Source organism: Bos javanicus, chromosome 2 (genome assembly GCF_032452875.1).
Source record: "Bos javanicus breed banteng chromosome 2, ARS-OSU_banteng_1.0, whole genome shotgun sequence".
NCBI lineage: Eukaryota > Metazoa > Chordata > Mammalia > Artiodactyla > Bovidae > Bos > Bos javanicus.
In genome coordinates, this window is record NC_083869.1 from 51,374,649 (window position 1) to 51,397,589 (window position 22,941).

The 22,941-nt window shown below is 36.1% G+C and overlaps 1 long non-coding RNA gene across 2 annotated transcripts in view; it reads right to left on the reverse strand.

Moving 5' to 3' along the window:
• Positions 1–22,941, reverse strand: part of LOC133260307 (uncharacterized) — a 293,050-nt gene that overhangs the window by 3,921 nt on the left and 266,188 nt on the right. Inside the window, exon 5 of one of the 2 annotated variants that reach the window (XR_009740743.1) lies at positions 21,264–21,354. The exons of the other annotated variant lie outside the window; for it this stretch is intronic. This is a non-coding gene — a long non-coding RNA (uncharacterized LOC133260307). The remainder of the gene's footprint in view (positions 1–21,263; positions 21,355–22,941) is intronic. 2 annotated transcript variants of the gene reach the window in all.

The window sequence follows — 22,941 nt, forward strand, 5'->3', positions numbered from 1 at the left end:
GTGCTGAGATTCATGGGGTCGCAAAGAGTTGGACACGACTGAGTGACTGATCTGATCTGATCTGATTAGCTTGTCACTTGATATGTATTATAATATATAAACATATGTTTTAATTACAAGATAGAATAAATGATAAAATAATCTAATAGGTTACATAGAACCTTCAGTAGGGGCATGTATAGCAATAGTGAAGTGTAAAAATAGTGATTAAAATTATTGATTTAAATATTATCACAGAAGCATATCTAGCTAAGATCATTTTTATCTAAATTAGAAAAGCTGTAAGTCATTATTTATTACCTGGAGTCCTACCTCACTGAAAAGAAAAAAAAAAATTACTCTTGTGAAACTTTCTTTTTGTACTCCCTGTTCCACGTGCCTAAATAACAAATGGCATAATTTCAAACAAATGTTTTAATGGATATAAAAAAAAATTACCCTTTATCCAGATTAAATCCTGTGAACTCTGAGATGAACAACTGGTTTCTTCCTTCTGACAGGGAATCATGTCCTAAAGATATCCATCAGTCTGCATTCCCCTCTGTATCTTCCATAATTTTCCCTTTGCTCTGAGCAGTGATTCTGTTATACACTGCTGGAGTGCTTATGACACCAAGAAAACACTTTCTTATTCAGAAGTCGAGTGTTAAGGCTTGGAAGGTTCAAGAGTTCAGGCGAGGTTCCTGGAAAGGTATTCGACAGGACCCAGCACTGGTCCCTACTGTGACAGAGCTGCTTAGATTCTATCCTTACTTTTGTTTTTTGTTTTTTTTTTTTTAAACACTCCCCGCCTCTGTAGAGGCGAAGGGACCTGACCTCTCGGCGCTGGTGGCCCGCGACTCCCGGCAGCTCCCTCGACGCGCCGCCTGGAGCCCGGTGCGCGCCGCTGGGGAGGGAGGCAGAGCCTATCCTTACTTTTGGACTGAAACTTCACCACTTTAAACAGTTGAGGAAGACTGGAGGCTCTGTGAGTTTTATTCTATGAAATAACAGGAATAATTGTCATGACAAAACATAATGGCTAAAAAACCAACTGGAAGCTATTCTGAAGAAACAATTTTCATCTCTCCATAAAATAATCCTGGAAAGATTAGAGGTGAATTCTTTAAGACCACAGATGTTTCTCACTCTTATTAGCACTTTGTAATTTAACTATCTTGCTTGGAACTACACAAAGATGATTTGCAATATGGATAATGTATATCTTTAGTGTTCAATAATAACATTTATTATCAGTATGCAATGTTATTTGTGCTTTATATTTTAAAGTGGCATAGAAAGTACTGAGTAAACGAATTCATCAGAAGTGTTGACAAGATTTTTAATTCCTTCTGTTTCCTTTGGTATTTTTCTTAAATAGAATATGTAAGCAATGTAACCCATACGTAAAACACTTCTCAGTTTATGTTTATTCTGCTTTTTTATTGCATATTTGAAAATTAATAATTCAATGTTCTAATATTAGCTGTCATCTTAGCTGTGATAAAATTAATAATTCATCAAAAATGATATCAAACAAATGGTTCCTTTTTTGTTCTAGATGAGACAGTCTATTCAGCATTGAGAAACTACAACTGGTAAATTTATTTCCTTTATTTTAGGTCAAATCATACTTAAACATTTAAGCTGTAATTTTAATGTTTTCATTTTAAATATACAAATCGGCATATATCACAAGTGATGGTAAAATAACAACCTTCCTCTTGTTATAGTTGGTTGTTCCTGCCCTTGCTTATTTCTTGGCAGATAAGCATTCTTTAGAAAAGAGCACAATAAGAGTCATGCTTTGGAAAAGTTGAATATAAATTTATTTCTTCTTGGGTTCTGGTTGATGTTGTGCTCTGCCTTTTACAGGATAGAAATCACTGTAGTGAGTGATATGTGCAAGTGACAGACTTTGAAAAACTTTTTCTGAGAATATATATTTTCTGAGAAAGATATTTTAGTTGAATCTATTGGAATGTATGTTAAGTTAATGTGATCTTGAAGTATTTTCAGTTAAAAGTTGTGATTTTAAAATATTTGCTTTCAAGATTCTGTTTTTATCCTTATTTTTTAAGGGCAGAAACTTTGTCTCTTTCTATTATATAGTTACTGTTTTGGGGATCCTAGGGATTGGGAGTGATATTCTTTGTGGGAGAAGGGGCTGTCACCAGGAGGCATTGGTGGTATATAGCAAAAGCATCTAAATTTGTATGAAGGCTAGGCTTCATCTTAGCCTGATTTTATGGACCATAATTATAAAATAGGGGATCTGTAGGTCAATACATGTCCCTATTATAAAATTTTATATCATAAATCTTTCAAATCTTACTGAACCATGAGTCTGACATATTAGGTGTTGTTAGGAGTAAAATTGTCTCTAGCAAGTGTGAACTCAGCATGAAGGGGTAGGCTGTAGAATTTCACCTTTTTAACTAATGATTTCAAGTCCAACTTCCACAACATAAAAATGTACATTTGTACCATCTAGGATACTTATTAGAAAGTGGAATCCCAGTCCAGATTTAGGGATTTTGTCTTATGCAGTGAGATTAGACTAGAGCTTGAAATTCACATTTTAAAATACCCTAGATAATACCATTACAAGTGGTCTATTCAGGGTGATGATCTACCCCAACTGAACTAGATTCCCCAGCATTCTTCTTAATGCTGTGCTGTGCTTAGTTGTTCAGTCGTGTCTGACTTTTTGCTACCCCATGGACTGTAGCCCACCAGGACAGGCTCCTTTGTCCATGGGGATTCTCCAAGCAAGAATATTGGAGTGGGTTGCCATGCCCTCCTCCAGGAAATCTTGCCAACCTGGGGATGGAACCCAGGTCTCTTGCATTGCAGGCAGATTCTTTACCATCTGAGCCACCAGGGAGGCCCGTTCTTAATGTTAGTGATAAGCATATTAAGAATGCCCCCTTTGACTCTTGAGAGTGTTAGGTTTGGATGATAATATGGTCACCCTACACACAGACCACACTTTGAAAAACACATAATCCTCGCATCTGAGTAAAGCATAGCTCCTAAGTTTCAAAGAAGCATTTTAATGTTGTCAATTAGAACTGTCTGTCAAGTTAACAATGAACTTCTATACCTTGAAATGGTTGTCTTCTTCTTGGTCCCCCCTCTCTACCTGCTAACACTTACCAGTCTTTTCTTTGCTGCATTCTTTAAAAAAAATGTAATTCCTGTTAGTTTATGTTTGGATTATTCAGATAAGCATGTACTTCAAAGTTACTAGTATTCACACTAAAATATAAAGTTTTTTTCACTTAGCCTGTAAACCTATGAGAATTTGTTTTCGTACTTGAAAGTAAATCAGCTGTGTGCAAAAGACCTGATAAAATCTGCCAAAATTAGAGGACATGTTAAAAACCAAAGAATTTACAGTCTTCTATCTTCCTCCTACTTTTCACAAATTAAGGAGGTGTCTTCACAGCAAAATGAAGCAGTCCTGAAAGTTTTCCCTCCTCATTTGGTAGAATTTGTTTCATTATAATAACTCATTTATCACAATTTTCTATATTTAAGGATTCTATTTCAACAAAGATTGAGTCACCGATAGAGATCTAACATTTTCTTCCATAGATGCCAAGAAAAGAAGATACAGTCCATTCTCTTCAGAAAAACATAATCTAGTATAGCAAGTAGACAGATAAATATTTCTTTAAACTGTGATGTACGTTATATTCGAGTCATATCCAAAATGCCTTAGGAACACAAAAGAAAGAGTAAAAATAAAACAAGTTTAATTAAGAAATGCAGAAGTATCTTTTTTCATAGACATCTAGGTATGAAACTTTTTAGGGAATACATTAACAACCGATTCTAGTTGAAGACAGTACTGATGTACCACAGAAATGGACATTTTCACTGAAGCTTTATTTGACCAATAACATTGTTGAAGAAGGACCTACTATGTACAAAGTATTTTCCTTGGCACTGAAGGTGGTATAATGAATACATAAATCATATTATCTGTTCTCCAAAAGCTGAAAGAAGTATGACTAAAGAGAAGAGCTTAGGATACAGAATTTGAGACAAGGACAAATTTTCTATTGACTGGGAAAAATGTGACAATCTGTAATAATGAAGGTCATATTCCAGCTTAGAATTTGTATGTAAGATTTTGTAAATTTGTCTGCAAGTATTTTTCTGTGATAACTTTCTAAATCAAAATATTCATTTCATAAAATGTTCTGACAAAGATTCATCTCTTCTCTTCTCTGTTCTCTTGGTTTTTCTTTGTTCATTTTATTTAGGACCTCAACAGTCTTCCATGATGTGACTGTACTTCATATCTCTGGGCCTTGTGCACATGTTTTGCAATTTAATAATCCCTAATTAACTACACAATGCTTTCTAAATATTTTTCAGTGTCTAGGATGCTCTGCCATTCCATATTTGATGAACAAAGAGTGTGAAGGGCACAGATCCTAAGTTCTGTGAATTTTTCACTTATATTTTCCTACCTATATGTGACCTTCAATAGACATTGGACCAACTTATTATTATCTGGAACTTACATGAGAGATTGAAAAGACTCAAGAATCTGAAATCAGGAATTATGAGGAAATAATAGATTTGCTAATTAAACAGCAGTGAAGATATTACAAAACTAGATGAAAACAGGCAGAACAGTCTTTACCATAAATTGTAGCAATATTTTTTGGATATGTCTCCTAAAGTAAATGAAAAATAAACAAATGGGACCTAATTAAAGTTAAAATTGCAGGCCAATGTCATAGGTAAACATAGATGCAAATACTTCAACAAAATACTAGCAAACCAAATCCAACAATATATTAAAAGGATCATACACCATAATCAAGTGGGATCAACCCCAGGGATGCAAGGATTCTGCAAAAGCCACAAATCAGTGCGATATGCCACATTCACAAAGTGAAGAATAAAAATCATATGATTATCTCAACAGAGGAAGAAATAGCTTTTGGCTAAATTCAACATTCATTTTGATAACAGCTTTCCAAAAAATGAAAATAGAGGAATCATACCTCAACATAATAAAAGCCATATATGACAAACCTACAGCTAACATTATTCTCAATGGCAAAAGCTGAAAGCATTCCCTCAAAGATCAGGAACAAGACAGGGATGTTCATGCTTGCCACTTGTATTCAGCATAGTTTTGGAAATCCTAGCCATGGCAATCAGAAGAGAAAGAAAACCAAACTGGAAAAGAAGTAAAATTGTCAATTTACAGATGACACAATACTATACATAGAAATTTAAGATGATACTGGAACACTACTAGACTTCACCAATGAATTCAGTAAAATTGCACAATACAAAATTAATACACAGAAATTACTTATATACCTATACACCAACAACGAAAGATCATAAAGAGAAAGTAAGGAAATAATCTCATTTGCCATCACATTAAAAAGCATAAAATAACTAGGAATAAACCTACCTAAGGAGACAAAATACCTGTACTTTGAAAACTATAAGATGTTGATGAAAGAAATCAAAAGATGACACAAATGGAAGGATATGAAAAATCAATGTTGTTAAAATGACTACATTATCCAAAGCAATCTACAGATTCAATGCAGTCTCTAGCAAATAACCAATGGCATTTTCACAGAAGTAGAACAAAAATTTTTTTAATTTACATGGAAACACAAAAGACCCCAAAGAGCCAAAACAGTCCTGAGAAAGAAAAACTGAGCAGGAGGAATCAGCCTCTCTGACTTCAGACTACACTTCAAAGCTATGGTAATCATAAAAGTATGGTACTGGCACAAAAAAAAGGAATATAGATCAATGGAACAGGACAGAATGCCCCCAAATAAACTCATGTTTCTGGTTATAGTCTACAACAAAAGTTGCAAGAATATACAATGGATAAAAGTATCTTCAGTAAGTAGTGCTGGGAAAACTGAACAGTAACATGTTTAAAAAAAAAACAACACAACATTCTCTAACATTGTACATAAGAATAAACTCAAAAAGGATCAAAGAATTAAATGCAAGCCAGGACACTGTAAGACTCTTAGAGGAAAACACAAGAACACTCGTTAACATAAATTGCAGCAACATCTTTTTAGATCTACCTTCTAGAATAATCAAAATGAAAACAAAATAAACAAACAAACAAAAAACAGATGGGACATAATTAAATTTAAAGCTTCTGTGTAGCAAAGGAAACCACAAACAAAATGAAAAAGAAACCAACAGAATGGGAATAAATATCTGAAAATTAAGGGGCTGAGAAGGGATTAATCTCCAGAATAAACAATTAATGTAACTCAATATCCAAAAATCAAATAACCTAATCACAAAATGGGCAGAATAGTTAAATTGACATTTCTCCATAGAAGAAATCCAGATGGCCAAGAGGCACATGAGATGATGCTCAACATCACTAATTATCAGAAATACAAATCAAAACTACAATGAGGTATCACCTCTCACCAGTTAGAATGGCCTTCACCAAAAGTCTACCAACAATAAATGGCTGGAAGGGGAGTGAAGAAAAGGGAACCCCCCCACCCACACACACACACACACTGTTGGGAAGAATGTGAATTGGTACAGCCATTATGGAGAACAGGATGAAGCTTGCTTAAACTAAATTCAGAGCTATTCCTATGATTCAGTAGTCTCACTCTTGGTCATATATCTGGAGAAAACCATAATCTGAAAAGATACACACACCCCGGTGTTTATTGCATCAAAACAGACAAGACATAGACATAACCTAAATATCAACAGAGGAATGAATAAAGAAGATGTGGTATATTAATATTTTTGTGTGTGTGTGAGCACTCAGTTGCTCAGTCATGTCCAATTCTTTGTGACTCCATGGACTGTAGCCTGCCAGGTTGCTTTGTCCATGGAATTTTCCAGGCAAGAATACTGGAGTAGGTTGCCATTTCCTCCTCTGGAGGATCTTCCTGACCCAAGGATCAAACCCATGTCTCTTGTGTCTCCTGCACTGGCAGATGGATTCTTTAGCACTGCACCACCTGGGAAGCCCGGTGATTTACATTATGTATATACACACACATACAACGGAATATTATTCAGTCATAAAAATGAAATAATCCCATTTGTAGCAATATGGATAGACCAAGATATTACCATACTAACTGAAGTCAGACAGGAAGACAAATATCACTTATATGTGGAATCTAAATTTTAAAAAAAGACACAAATGAACTTATGTACAAAACATAAACAGACTTAGAGATATTGAAAGCAAACTTAAAGTCACCAAATTCCCAGTTAAAGTGGAAATGTGGCAGGGGAGGAATAAATCGGGAGCTTCAGATGAACACACACACATACGCACACACTACTATTTGTAAGACAGATAACCAGCAAGGACCTACTGTATAGCACAGGGAACTATATGCTGAGATACCCTATATGAAAAAATTATCTATAAAATATTGACTGTATGTACATATATAACTGAATTACTCTGCTGTACACCTGAAGCTAACAACACTGTGAATCAAGTATACTCCAATAAAATTAAAATATTAAAATAATGAAAAACTGTAAAAGCTTTTTATAGAAAAGGAAACCACTGAGAAAATGAAAACTACAACAGAGCAAATGAGAGAAAATAATTCCAAATGATGCAAATAAGGTATTAATATTCAAAATACATAAACAGCTTATATAACTTTATATCAAAAATAAACAATTCAGTTGAAAATAGAATTGAACAGACATTTTTTTCTAAAGTGGAAATGAAGATACAAAGATGCTCATGCTTTCAGGGACATGAAAAGATGCTCATCACTAATCATCAGGGAACTGCAAATGAAAACCACAGTAGATATCAACTCGCACCTGTCAGAATGACTATCATAAAAAAGAACACAAATAACAAATGTTGACAATTATTTGGAAAAAAGAGAATCTTTGTACACTGCTGGTAGAAGTGTAAATCAGTGCAGTCACTGTGGAAAAAACAGGATGGGATTTTCTCAAAAAATATAGATAGAACTAAGATGCATGTATGTTCAGTTGCTCAGTCATGTCAGACTCTTTGCAACTCCATGGACTATAGCCTGCTAGGCTCTTCTGTCCGTGGAATTCTCCAGGCAAGAATATGGAGTGGTTTGCCATTGCCTTCTCCAAGGGATCTTTCCATCCCAGAGATCGAAGCTGAGTCTCCTGCATAGGTAGGCAGATTCTTTACCATGTGAGCCACCAGGGCTCTGTGTACCAGAAGACCTAGAAATTCCACTCCTGAGTATATATTTGAAAAAATAATAAACAATATGAATTTGAAAAGACACATGCATTCCAGTGGTCATAGAAGCATTACTTACAATTGCCAAGATGTGAAAACAACCTAAGCATCCATCAACAGATGAACGAATAAAAGTGTGAGATACACACACGCACACAGTGGAATACTACTCAGTCATAAAAGAACTGAATTTTGCTATTTGTAGCAGCATGGATAGATTTGGATAGAGGGCATTCGGCTAAGTGAAATTTGTTAGAAAAAACTGTATGCTATAAGTCATATGTGGAACCTAAAAAATATAACTACTGGATATAACAAAAAAACAGATGCACAGATATAAGAACAAACTAGTAGTTACTAGTGGCAGGGTAATATAAGGATGGGAATGGGGAGATACAAAACTCTTGGGTATAAGGCTCAGTGTATTGTACAACACAGGGAATAGAGCCAGTATTTTGTAATAATTAGCTGGAAAGTAACCTTTAAAGTTGTATAAAAATAAAAAATTAAAATTTTGTGTTACAGTATGCAAGTGCTACAGTGTGAATGTTTATTTTTCCCCTAAATTCATATGTTGAAATCCTAATGCCCAATACAATGATATTAGTCATTAAAAAGCTTTGGGGGTGATTAGGTCATGAGATTGATATCTTTATAAAAGAGAAAACAGAGCTCCCTTGCCCACTTCCATCCTGTGAGGACACAATGAAAAGTCTACAACCTAGAAAAGGGCCCTCACTCAACTATACTGGCACCCTGACCTCAGACTTCTAGCCTACAGAACCATGAAAAATAAGTTTCTATTCTTTATGAGCTACCCAGTCTATGATATTTTGTTATAGCAGCCTGAGTGGACTAGGACATATTAGTACCTTGGAGCACACAGGAGCTATAAAGATGAAGATACAAGTAAACAAGAAATTATTGTTCATCTCAGGAACCACATTTCAAATGACGTTGCATCAAAAGTTGAACAAAATTTCTCTTCAGCAAATATTTTCCAATTTTTTTCTTTCTGAGGCAGGTAAATAAGAGGTAAAATGAGGAAAGAACTTGGATAACATATGATTGAAAAAACATGTGTCTCATGAGACAGAAACATTCTGTATCAATCTATCAGTTCAGTCACTCAGTCGTATCCGACTCTTTGAGACCCCATGGACTGCAGCACGCCAAGCTTCCCTGTCCATCACCAACTCCCAGAGCTTGCTCAAACTCATGTCCTTTGAGTCAGTGATGCCATCCAACCATCTCATCCTCTGCCATCCACTTCTGCTGCCTTCAATCTTTCCCAGCATCAGGGTCTTTTCCAATGAGTCAGTTCTTCACATCAGGTGGCCAAAGTATTGGAGTTTCAGCTTCAGCATCAGTCTTTCCAATGTTCAGGACTGATTTCCTTTAGGGTTGACTGGTTGGGTCTCCTTGCAGTCCAAGGGACTCTCAAGAATTTTCTCAAACATCACAGTTCAAAAGCATCAATTCTTCAGTGCTCAGCTTTCTTTATAGTCCAACTCCCACATTCATACATGACTACTGGAAAAAACCATAGCTTTGACTGGATGGACCTTTTTTAGCAAAGTAATGTCTCTGCTTTTTAATATGCTGTCTAGGTTGGTCATAACTTTTCTTCTAAGGAGTAAGTGTCTTTTAATTTCATGGCTGCAATCACCATCTGCAGTGATTTTGGAGCCCCCCCCCCAAATAAAGTCTGTCCATTGTTTCCCCATTTATTTGCCATGAAGTGATGGGACCTGATACCATGACGTTAGTTTTCCAAATGTTGGGTTTTAAGCAACCTAATGCAGTACTTGGGTGCAATCTCAAAAATGACAGAATGATCTCTTTTTGTTTCCAAGTCACCACATTCAATATCACAGTAATACAAGTCTATGCCCCAACCAGTAATACTGAAGAAGCTGAAACTGAGTGGTTCTATGAAGACCTACAAGACCTAGAATTAACACCCAAAAAAGATTTCATTATAGGGGACTGGAATGCAAAAGTAGGAAGTCAAGAGATACCTGGAGTAACAGGCACATTTGGCCTTGGAGTACAAAATGAAGCAGGGAAAAGGCTAACAGAGTTTTGCCAAGAGATCACACTGGTTATAGCAAACACCCTCTTCCAGCAACACAAGAGAAGACTCTACACAGGAACGTTGCCAATGTCTATTATATAGTTTAAGTTCTCAGGACTACTATGCAGAATTACTTTCTTCTGTATACCCTGATGGCATGATAAAATCACATATTTAAAACTGGCAAGTCAATTTTGCTAAGGAAATTTCAAAACTAAACTTTTTGATAAGTTTTTTCTCTATCAACCTCATACATTTATTGAGCTTCAGTTTTGGTAATATCAGAATCTATTGATTCACAAGATAAATATTGATCTGACCTCACCTTCACCTCAGTTTATATTTACTTCTGAAGTCAATAAATCTAGAAACTGATCTGACAGCAGTCAATATTAGTTTAAAATTCTTAAAATAGCAGCTTTACTGTAAGGTAATAATTCAGCATTTTATAGATTCTGCCTCAAAGAAATAAAAAGGCAATGTAACTTACAAATTTCCTAGATAAAACTATTTCTGTGTCATCTGGTTTCAAATAAGAGGATCTCACTCGTATCAAGAACATCTTTAATATATCTTCTAATCTCTGACCCAAAGTATTTGAAATACCTTATCCTGCTTGTTAGTGGCAATTGAACACCAGTGTCTTGCTTTGCTTCTAATTATAATTAAGCTATGTCATTATTCTCTAAATGACTGATGCTTTCTGTTGGGCCCAGTTCCCTCTGGAATGAATTTAACCTAGAGGTATAATATAGTCAACAGCCATACTGGAGTTTGGAAGTTAAAGGCAATAATATATTTGTAACCTCATTAATCAGTTTGTTTTTATCTTTTCAAAGTCTAGTAGATATAAACCCACAGGTCAAGATTTGCATTACAATTTATTACTTTGTTTAAGGCCACTGCACTCCTCTTTTACTTACACCTTATTCCAGTGCTTTGGGGGATGAATGACATACTCGTATTACAGAATTCCATAATGAAATCACCTAAAAGATATTTTAAAAATTATTTAATTTTCCACCTAAATAACAGATAAGGAAATCTCCTTTTGGATATAACCTATACCCAATTATTTTCTAAAGAAACAAGTTGTGCTATTAAAATATATTTCATCACACAACTATTTAGGAATTGAGTCTAATATCATGGAGAGAGGTGAGGTCAAAACAAAAAACAAGTTATACAGTTTATTTCATAGGTTAAATGCATTCTACTGTAGGATATTTTGAAATGTAACATGGGGTAGAAGTTATTAGTAATCTTTTAAAAGACTAGTTCATTCTTAGTGAATAACTAGTATACAATCTAACTAGTATACAATCATGCCAGTTAGCCAAACCTTGCCTGCCAGTGCAGGAGATGGAAGAGATGTGGGTTTGATCCTTGGTTCAGGAAGATCCCCTGGAGGGAGGAATGGCAAACCACTCTATTATTCTTGCCTGGAGAATCTCATCTGGTGGGCTACAGTCCACAGGGTTGCAAAGAGTCAGACATGACTGAAGTGACTTAGCATACACGTAGGCAGGCAAGGAAGATAACTACTTCAGAAAATACTGCCACCTACTTGAAGTCACATTTGAAAACCTTGTGAGTGCAAAGTTAGTAATCCTTCCAATAAATTAAAGGTTTTAAGGACAACTATGTCCTGTTTATATTCACATCACTACATGTATATGTGTGTAATATGCTTAGCATATATGTTGCTCTCAAATTCGTATGCTTATCATAACAAATTTAGGCAGATTATTTGTATTCTGCCTTAATTAATCTTCCCTGGTGCCTCAGACGGTAAAGCATCTGCCTACAATGAATGAGATCCAGGTTCATTCTGGGTTAGGAAGATGCCCTGGAGAAGGAAATGGCAACCCATTCCAGTAGTCTTGCCTAGAATATCCCATGGACAGAGGAGCCTGGTAGGCAACAGTCCATGGGATCACAAAGAGTCAGACATGACTGAGGGACTTCAATTTCTTTCTTTCTTTCTTTAATTAACCATCTTTGGTGTTATTCAAATGCTAAATCTAGATTAAGAGAAGACTAATTCATACAGTGGCTAACTCTATCATAAAGAAAAGCCCCATTTGTAAATATTAGAATAGTAAAGTTAGTAGTATTCTTTCATTCATTAACTTTTAATCCCACTGTTCTTACAAGCTGCTATTTGTTTTATCCTGAACTATTTCTTATAATCTAATCCAGCTCCATGATTGTGTATTTATACTGAATTTAGCATTACAAGAAATATTTATTATAATACCTAATTGAAAATATCATGTAGATGAGGTATTTTTAAATTTTAAAAATATAACTTGTAATAAGTATGTAACTGCAAAGTTTTGATAGGATAATTTTATACTATTTTATTTACTTTTTATATAACTAACTAATGTCCAAAAGGAAAAACATGTTCAAGGTAAGTACTCCTCTAATTATTCAGTTCTCTGCCTTTTCATATATCTAAGAAAAAAGAAAATGATTAGAAAATGATTAGAGAGAGACAGTTATTTCCAGAGAATTGGCATTTGAAACTCAACAAAATGAATTCTCTTCTTATCTAGAATTCTTTATATTTTTTGTACTTAGTTTTGGTTAACAGAGTGCTGCTTACAGTATCTCTCATTTGTGTAAGTGAAAAATAGCTATGTTTTTATTACTTAAAATATTACAAAAAGGGACAATATGCTAAAAATATGCAGTGAACAAATATCATCTGTACAGACTGGAAGAGAACCTTCATAAATTAACCTTATTAGTGCATTACTGTAAGCGAATGCCAAAAAAGCTCCTAATTTGCATTAAGATAGATTTTTCAGGTTGGCTGCATGATTTAATTAAAGAAAAGATTAAGAATCATTAAACAAGCTGCTCTACCTTGCAATAACAGAATTCATATCTGATTCAGGTTAACGAAAACACAGATGGTGATTCAGTAACTGTTGAGTTGCTGTAACAGAATGAAAATGATCCCATTAGTTCTCTGGAAATGTGAGGGAATTTGGAAATTAGTATGCAGATACATTGTATGGTGCTAGACAGCTTGGTCTGCTCGGATCATCGCTGATTATACTTTGTTTGGGTTGGCAACACTGAACTTAATAAATGAAAAAATGTTCCAGTATACCACAGTTGGAAACTGTTCAAGGTTGAAATAGGTGTGCAGGCTTTCAAAAGGAGAGAGTTAAGTAAACAAATGTCAATCAATTCAGAGCTGGCAATTTTTTTTTCCTTTAAAGAATATGTCTGTTTTTGAGAAGCAAGTGTCATAAAAACGGAAACCCTTTCCTGGCTACATATGTCCATGTGGTATTTATTATTACGAAAGTATTTTAAATGCATACTACCAGTTTGAGGAAGATGTGCAAGCATTTTAATAGCTTTTTTTTCTGGTAGAAATAGAAGAAATCCGGTCATTATGAGGATTATTATATTTTTCACAAAAATCAATATAATTCTGATGGAAAATGTTATGACAGGATTAAAAAATAAGTGTAAGAATAATGGTTATTGAAAGTTTAAAGGTGTCAGTAAGGACCACAAAGTAATTCTCAAGGAGCCTTCTGGGAAAGAACAACTTAAACAAGTAGCACTGTCAATCATGGCAGCTGACAGAAAAAGCCCTTGCATTCACGATCTCGACTACACATACTGCCTCCATGTTTATCACATGGTCCATGCCATCAGTCTGAGTGTTCAGCATCTGACCCTTGGGAATGAATCTCAGTGACTTAGCAAAAGACCCTTCTGGACAGAGGTCTTCAAAGGCAGGAAGCAAATGACCCTGTTCTATTAACATGTTGCAGTAAAGCAGAGCAGCAGCAGTGCTGTTAAAGTTGACTTTGGTCTTACAGTTTCCTAGCAACTAATTTAAAGGCCAGAACATTGTTTGTTACAATGTTTCCAGCTCCTGAACTACATCAAGACTTTATTCGAAATATGCAGAACACCTTAAAAAATTTTTTAAATTAAACCAATAGTCTTGGACAACCCATACTTTCAGTGTGATAATACTAATTTCCTAAAAAAAAAAAAAAAAAATAACCTCATTTTTAGTATTAGCACAATAAGGCTTTAAGCGGTTTGACTTTTCTGGCAACTATTCATTTCATTAAACTTTTTGAAAACATTTATGTTCTTTTCCAAAACATCTAAAAATTACAGTCTATAATGTATAACATCAACACCTGGCAACTTGTAGAAGTACATATGTTACTAGTGTCTTAATTACAAATGACATCTCTAATAGTTCCTCTATTACAGGCCCTTTTTATGGCTTTCAAACTAATTTCTAAGGAAATTATAGTATTGAGAAGAAATGCTACAAGGTACTTTTCATGCAGTATATTATACAAACTTATTATAAAATTACAAAGGCCTTGGTACACATACATTCCTTTTAACCACAACTTCATCTATTTTGTCCTCTTAAAAAAAAAAAAAAATCCATGCCAGTTTCCTCAAAACACTGGACTATCAAGAAAGACACTGGACTTCACTGGGAAATTCTACCAAACATATACAAAATTATACCTAGCCTTCTCAGATTATTCCAAAACTTTGAAGAGGAGGGAATAGTTCCAAGTTCAATCTATGAGCCCAATGTTGTAGCATACAAAATTAAATATACAGAAATATTTCACTTTTTGTGTAAAGAAATACAACATATCAGAGAAAGTAAACACACAATCTCATTTAAAATTTCATCAAAAATTACTTAGAAATAAACTTAACCAAGAAGGTGAAAGACCTATGCACTGAAAACTATAAGACATTGATAAAGGGAATGAGATGAGTCAAAGAAATGAAAAGGTAGCCTGTACACTTGACTAAAAGAATCATTATTATTAAAATGGCTCATACTACCCAAAGCAACCTACAGATTTAATGCAATCCCTATCAAAATATCCAGGATATTTTTTCACAGAACTATAACAAATAAACAAAAAAATTTATATGTAAACACACACAGTGGAGTCTTTGGGGTTTTCTATGTAGAGGATCATGTCATCTGCAAATAGTGAGAGTTTTACTTCTTCTTTTCCAATTTGGATTCCTTTTATTTCTTTTTCTGCTCTGATTGCCGTGGCCAAAACTTCCAAAACTATGTTGAATAGTAATGGTGAAAGTGGGCACCCTTGTCTTGTTCCTGACTTTAGAGGAAATGCTTTCAATTTTTCACCATTGAGGATAATGTTTGCTGTGGGTTTGTCATATATAGCTTTTATTATGTTGAGGTGTGTTCCTTCTATTCCTGCTTTCTGGAGAGTTTTTATCATAAATGGGTGTTGAATTTTGTCAAAGGCTATTTCTGCATCTATTGAGATAATCATATGGTTTTTGTTTTTCAATTTGTTAATGTGGTGTATTACATTGACTGATTTGCGGATATTGAAGAATCCTTGCATCCCTGGGATAAAGCCCACTTGGTCATGGTGTATGATCTTTTTAATGTGTTGTTGGATTCTGATTGCTAGAATTTTGTTTAGGATTTTTGCATCTATGTTCATCAGTGATATTGGCCTGTAGTTTTCTTTTTTTGTGGGATCTTTGTCAGGTTTTGGTATTAGGGTGATGGTGGCCTCATAGAATGAGTTTGGAAGTTTACCTTCCTCTGCAATTTTCTGGAAGAGTTTGAGCAGGATAGGTGTTAGCTAATCAATGATTATAGTAAAGTTGCAGGATATAAAATCAACACACAGAAATCCCTTGCATTCCTATACACTAATAATGAGAAAACAGAAAGAGAAATTAAGGAAACAATTCCATTCACCATTGCAACGAAAAGAATAAAATACTTAGGAATATATCTACCTAAAGAAACTAAAGACCTATATATAGAAAACTATAAAACACTGGTGAAAGAAATCAAAGAGGACACTAATAGATGGAGAAATATACCATGTTCATGGATTGGAAGAATCAATATAGTGAAAATGAGTATACTACCCAAAGCAATTTATAGATTCAATGCAATCCCTATCAAGCTACCAACAGTATTCTTCACAGAGCTAGAACAAATAATTTCACAATTTGTATGGAAATACAAAAAACCTCGAATAGCCAAAGCGATCTTGAGAAAGAAAAATGGAACTGGAGGAATCAACCTACCTGACTTCAGGCTCTACTACAAAGCCACAGTTATCAAGACAGTATGGTACTGGCACAAAGACAGAAATATAGATCAATGGAACAAAATAGAAAGCCCAGAGATAAATCCACGCACATATGGACACCTTATCTTTGACAAAGGAGGCAAGAATATACAATGGATTAAAGACAATCTCTTTAACAAGTGGTGCTGGGAAATCTGGTCAACCACTTGTAAAAGAATGAAACTAGAACACTTTCTAACACCATATACAAAAATAAACTCAAAATGGATTAAAGATCTCAATGTAAGACCAGAAACTATAAAACTACTAGAGGAGAACATAGGCAAAACACTCTCTGACATACATCACAGCAGGATCCTCTATGACCCACCTCCCAGAATATTGGAAATAAAAGCAAAAATAAACAAATGGGACCTAATTAAACTTAAAAGCTTCTGCACATCAAAGGAAACTATTAGCAAGGTGAAAAGACAGCCTTCAGAATGGGAGAAAATAATAGCAAATGAAGCAACTGACAAACAACTAATCTCAAAAATATACAAGCAACTCCTACAGCTCAAAAAAAACACACACACACACACACACACACACACACACATACAAAAACCGTGACTAGACAATCCTGAGGGGAAAAAAAGATTTCAGGCTATACTACAAAGCAATATTAATCAAAACAGCATGGTACAGGCATACATACAGACACACAGATCAAGAGAACAGAAAACAGAGCTCTGAACTAAGCCCACCCATCTGTAGTCAATTAATCTATGACAAAGGAGGCTAGAATATACAATGGAGAAAAGAGTCTCTTGAATAATTGGTGCTGGGAAAGCTGAACAGCTACATGTAAAGCAATGAAGTTAGAACGTTTCCTCATACCATATGCAGAAATTCAAAAGTTTAAAGACCTAAATGTAAGACATGACACCATAAAACTCCTACAGGAGAATATTGGTGAAATGTTCTTTGATATAAATCATAGCAATATCTTCTTAGATCTTTTCCACAAGGCAAAAGAAATAAAAGAATAAACAAATGGGATCTAATCAAACTTAGAAGTTTATACACAGCAAGGAAGTCATTGGCAAAATAAAAAGATAACCTAAGGGAATGGGAGAAAATATCTGTAAATAATGGGACAAATATTCAAAATTTATAAGTAGCTTATACATCTCAGTATCAAAATAATAATCCAATCAAAAATAGGCAGATTTGAATATTTTTCCAAAGATGACATACAGATGGCTAACAGGAATGTGAAAAAATGTTCAACATGGCTAATTAGAAAAATACAAGACAAGATCACAATGAGATTTTTCCTTACACCTGTCTACATGGTGATCATTGAAAAGTCTACAAATTACAAGTGCTGGAGGGGATGTGAAGAAAGGTTAGCACTTTTATACTAATGGTGGGAATGTAAATTGGGGTAAGTACTATGGAAAAAAGTATGAAGTTTTAGTTTTAAAACACTAAAACTAGAATTCACTAGATCCAGTAATTTCAATCCTGGTTATATGTATATATATTAAAAAAAAATATATATATATATATATAATTTCAAAGATACATGCACCCCCTCAATGTTCACAGCAGCACTATTTACAATAACCAAGATATGGAAGCAACCCAAGTAATCATCAACAGATGATTGGCTTAAGAAAGTGTGATATATATGTACAATGGAATGTTACTCAGCCATAAAAGAGAATGAAATATTGCCACCACCCCAAAAAGATGTCCTTTTCATTATAGGAGACTGGAATGCAAAAGTAGGAAGTCAAGAGATACCTTGAGTAACAGGCAAATTCAGTCTTGGAGTACAAAATGAAGCAGAGCAAAGGCTGACAGAGTTAGAATTCCATCACCTCCACTAGTGATGCTTCCTAAGGTTCAGTTGACTTCACATTCCAGGATGTCTGGCTGTAGATGAGTGATCACACCTTCTTGGCTATCTGTGTCATTAAGATCTTTTTTGTACAGTTCTTCTGTGTATTCTTGCCACCTCTTCTTAATATCTTCTGCTTCTGTTAAGTCCATACCATTTCTGTCCTTTATTGTGCCCAACATTGCATGAAGTGTTCCCTTGAACATGAATGTGAAACGTGAACATGAAGTCACTCAGTTGTGTCCAACTCTTTGCGACCCCATGGGCTGTAGCCTACCAGGCTCCTCTGTCCATGGGATTTTCCAGGCAATAGTACTAAGGATTGCCATTTCCTTCTCCAAGGGATCTTCCCAACCCAGGGATCGAACCCAGGTCTCCTGCATTGTAGACAGACACTTTACCTTGGTATCTCTAATTTTCTTGAAGAGATCTCTAGTCTTTCCCATTCTATTGTCTTCCTCTATTTCTTTGCATTGATCACTAAGGAAGGCTTTCTTATCTCTCCTTGCTATTTGGAACTCTGCATTCAAATGGGTATATTCTTCTTTTTCTCCTTTGTCTTTCATGTCTCTTCTTTTCTCAGCTATTTGTATGGGCTCCTCAGACAACCATTTTGCCTTTTTGCATTTTTGGGGGGCCGGTGGGGATGGTCTTGATCACTGCCTACTGTACAATGTCCACGAACCTCCCTCCATAGTTCTTCAGGCACTCTATCAGATCTAATACCTTGAATCTATTTGTCACTTCCACTGTATAATTGTAAGGGATTTGATTTAGGTCATACATCAATTGCCTAGTGGTTTTCCCTACTTTCTTCAATTTAAGTATGAAATTTGCAATAAGGACTTCATGATCTGAGCCACAGTCAGCTCCTGGTCTTGATTTTCTTACTGTATAGAGCTTCTCCATCTTTGGCTGCAAAAATATCAATCTGATTTCGGTATTGACCATCTGCTGATGTCCATGCGTTGTGTCTTCTCGTGTGTTGTTGGAAGAGTGTGTTTGCCATGACCAGTGTATTCTCTTGGCTAAACTCTGTTAGCTTTTGCCCTGCTTCATCTTGTACTCCAAGGCCAAATTTGCCTGTTAATCCAGGTATCTCTTAACCTCCTAGTTTTCGTTGCAGTCCCCTATCATAAAAAGGACATCTTTTGGGGGTGCTAGTTCTAGAAGGTCTTGTAGGTCTTCATAGAATCATTCAGCTTCAGCTTCTTCAGCATTACTGGTTGGGCAATAGACTTGGATTACTGTGATATTGAATGGTTTGCCTTGGAAACGAACAGAGATCATTCTGTCATTTTTGAGATTGCACCCAAGTACTGCATTTCAGACTCTTATGTTAACTATGAGGGCTACTCCGTTTCTTCTAAGAGATTCTTGCCCACAGTAGTAGATATAATGGTCATCTGAGTTAAATTCGCCCATTCCAGTTAATTTTAGTTCACTGATTCCTAAAACATTGATGTTCATTCTTTCTATCTCCTATTTGACCACTTCTAATTTACCTTGATTCATGGACCTAAATTTCAGGTTGTTATACAATATTGCTCTTTACAGCATCGGACTTTATTTCCATCCCCAGTCACATCCACAACTGGGCATTGTTTTTGCTGTGGCTCCATCTCTTAATTCTTTTTGGAGTTATTTCTCCATTCTTCTCCAGTAGCATATTGGGTACCTACCAACTTGGGGATTTCATCTTTCGGTGTCCTATTTTTGTCTTTTCATACTGTGCATGGGGTTCTCAAGGCAAGAATACTGAAGTGGTTTCCCATTCCCTTCTCCAGTGGACCATGTTTCATCAGAGCTCTCCACCATGACCCATCTGTCTTGGGTGGCCCTACATGCATGACTCATAGTTTCATTGAGTTAGACAAGGCTATGGTCCATGTGATCAGTTTAATTAGTTTTCTGTGACTGTGGTTTTCAGTCTGTCTGCCCTCTGTTGGATAAGAATAAGAAGCTTATGGAAGCTTCCTGATGGGAGAGACTGACTGGGGGGGAAACTGGGTCTCGTTCTGATGGCCCTGGCCATGCTCAGTAAATCTTTAATCCAATTTTCTATTGATGGGCAGGGCTCTGTTCCCTCCCTGTTGTTTGACCTGAGGCCAAACTATGGTGGAGGTAATGAAGATAATGGCGACCTCCTTCAAAAGGTCCTGTGCATGTGCTGCCACACTCAGTGCCCCCAACCCTGCAGCAGGCCACTCCCGACACACCACTCTGCCACAGACTCTTGGACACTCACAGGCAAGTCTGGGTCAGTCTCTTGTGGGGTCACTGCTCCTTTCTTCTGGATCCTGGTGCACACAAAGTTTTGTTTGTGCCCCAAGAGTCTGTTTCCCCAGTCCTGTGTAAGTTCTGTGACCAAATCCCACTGGCCTCCAAAGTCAAATTCTCTGGGCATTCTCAGTCCCTTTGCCAGATCCTCAGGGTGGTAAATTTGCTCTGGGTCCTAGAACTTTCTTAACAGTGCGAGAATTTCTTTGGCATAATTGTTCTGCAGTTTGTGGGTTGTCTGCTTGGCAGCTTTTTGGTGGGGTTAATGGCGACCTCCTCCAAGAGGGCTTATACCACAGGCGGTGTGACCCAGGTAGCTGCACCCAGTGCCCTGGTCCCTGCCGCAGGCCACTGCTGACCAGTACCTCTACAGGAGGCTCAAACACAGGTCTGGCTACACACAAGGTTTTATTTGAGCCCTCTCAGAGTCTCTGGCAGGTATGGGATTTGATTCTAAATGCAAGTTTGCCCCTCCTACCATCTTGTTGGGGGCTTCTGCTTTGCCCTTGGAGAAGCCTTGCTTGGGCTTACCTGATAGCTCAGTTGATAAAGAATCTGCCTGCAATGCAGGAAACTCTGGTTCGATTCCCAGGTCAGGAAGATCTGCTGCAGAAGGGATAGGCTACCCACTCCAGTATTCTTGGCCTTCCCTAGTGGCTCAGCTGGTAAAGAACCTACCTGCAATGTAGAAGACCTGTGTTGGGAAGATCTCCTGGTGAAGGGAAAGGCTACCCACTCCAGTATTCTGGCCAAGAGGATTCCATGGACTCTACAGTCGCAAAGAAAAATCAAACACAGTGATAGCTATAATTTATTTACAAAATAAAGCAAATATTTACCCACATTTTAGATAAACTTCCTTACATGACATCAAGCTGGGTAAATAAATAGTATAAATCAATTTCACAGTGCTATATTATTCTTAAAAGGCCATAAAAATTAAAATACACTTCAAATATATATTAAATATTTGTAAATGAATGAAGGCTTGGCATTACCTTTAGTTTGATCTGCACTTATCATTTCTTAAGTCAATATTTTAAAATTATGTATTGCATTGCACATGATCCCAAGATTTAAATTACTTTATTTTTCAGTAACATCCTGTTTCTAATTTTATTTCATGATTATGAAACTTAAATTTTTAACTTACCGAAATTTTCATAGCTAAACAGGATTGGAACCTGGCATTTCTGATGCCAAATTCAGTTATCTTCCTTTAAATAGATGTTAACTTTAATCAATGAGATCATTGCAACCTTAACTATACTTATTCTAAAAAGCCATTTTGTGGCAAATAATACAGGTAGTGGGCAGTTCTGTTTTCAATTTGTACTGTGCCAAATTGAGTTAGACTTGTTGACACGTTGCTTTGCAAAGTTTTGTGTAACTCGTTTCTCACACGTGGTCTATTTTTGCAGTAATGTAGATTTAAGTACTAATCTCAATTCACAACTGTGTCCAGGATGGGGAATGAATGCCTGTGCCACAGCATTAAAATCCATACAAAAGAGGAATAAAGTCTCCACTGCAGAGCCTTTGTTTCCTTACCCACAACCAATAAATTAAGGAGTTCATTATGTTTAGCATTCACTTATCTGAACAAACTGTTTCCATAGAGTGGTGGGGATGAGTTCCCTACTCCAAATTCCTGGAGGAAAGTCAAGTCTATGTTTAAAGAAAAGAGAGCCCTGAGCAACCACATTAATCTGCCTACCTGCCCTGGAGAAATTTTGTTCCAGTTCTTATCCAGAGCAGAGCCACAGTTCTCAATGCTTTGCTTAAATCTTGTTAGGAGCATCCCTAGTGACTCAGACAGTGAAGAATCTGCTTGCAAAGCAGGAGACCCAAGTTCAATCCCTAGGATGCAAAGATCCACTGGAGAAGGGAATGGTTACCCACTCCAATATCTGTCCTGGAGAAATTCTGTTCCATTTCTTATCCAGAGCAAAGCCACTATTCTCAATACCTTGCTTAGGGCTTACCTGCTCTTAATGGGAGGGATTCTGTCGACTACAAAGGCAAAGTTTGTGGAGGATGGAGAGATGAACAAATTATAGAGCTAAGAAATTATAGAACAAAGAACAAATTATACTCTCCATATGAGATAAATGGGGACAGGGGAAGGAGCTTAATGGAGAAGAAAGAGGAAGAACAAAGAGGGGATGGGGAGGAGGAGGAAGAAACCAAGATGGAAGGAGGAAGAAATGGGAGGGGGAAAGGGAGTGAGAAGAAAGAAAAGGAAGGGAAAAAGAGAAATCACTATGGCAAAAAAAATTCAAGGAGTAGAGTAGGGGACAGGTTTTGAGATGATGGGAAAGTGCATGATGATCCAGATACCAAAAATATAAATTGT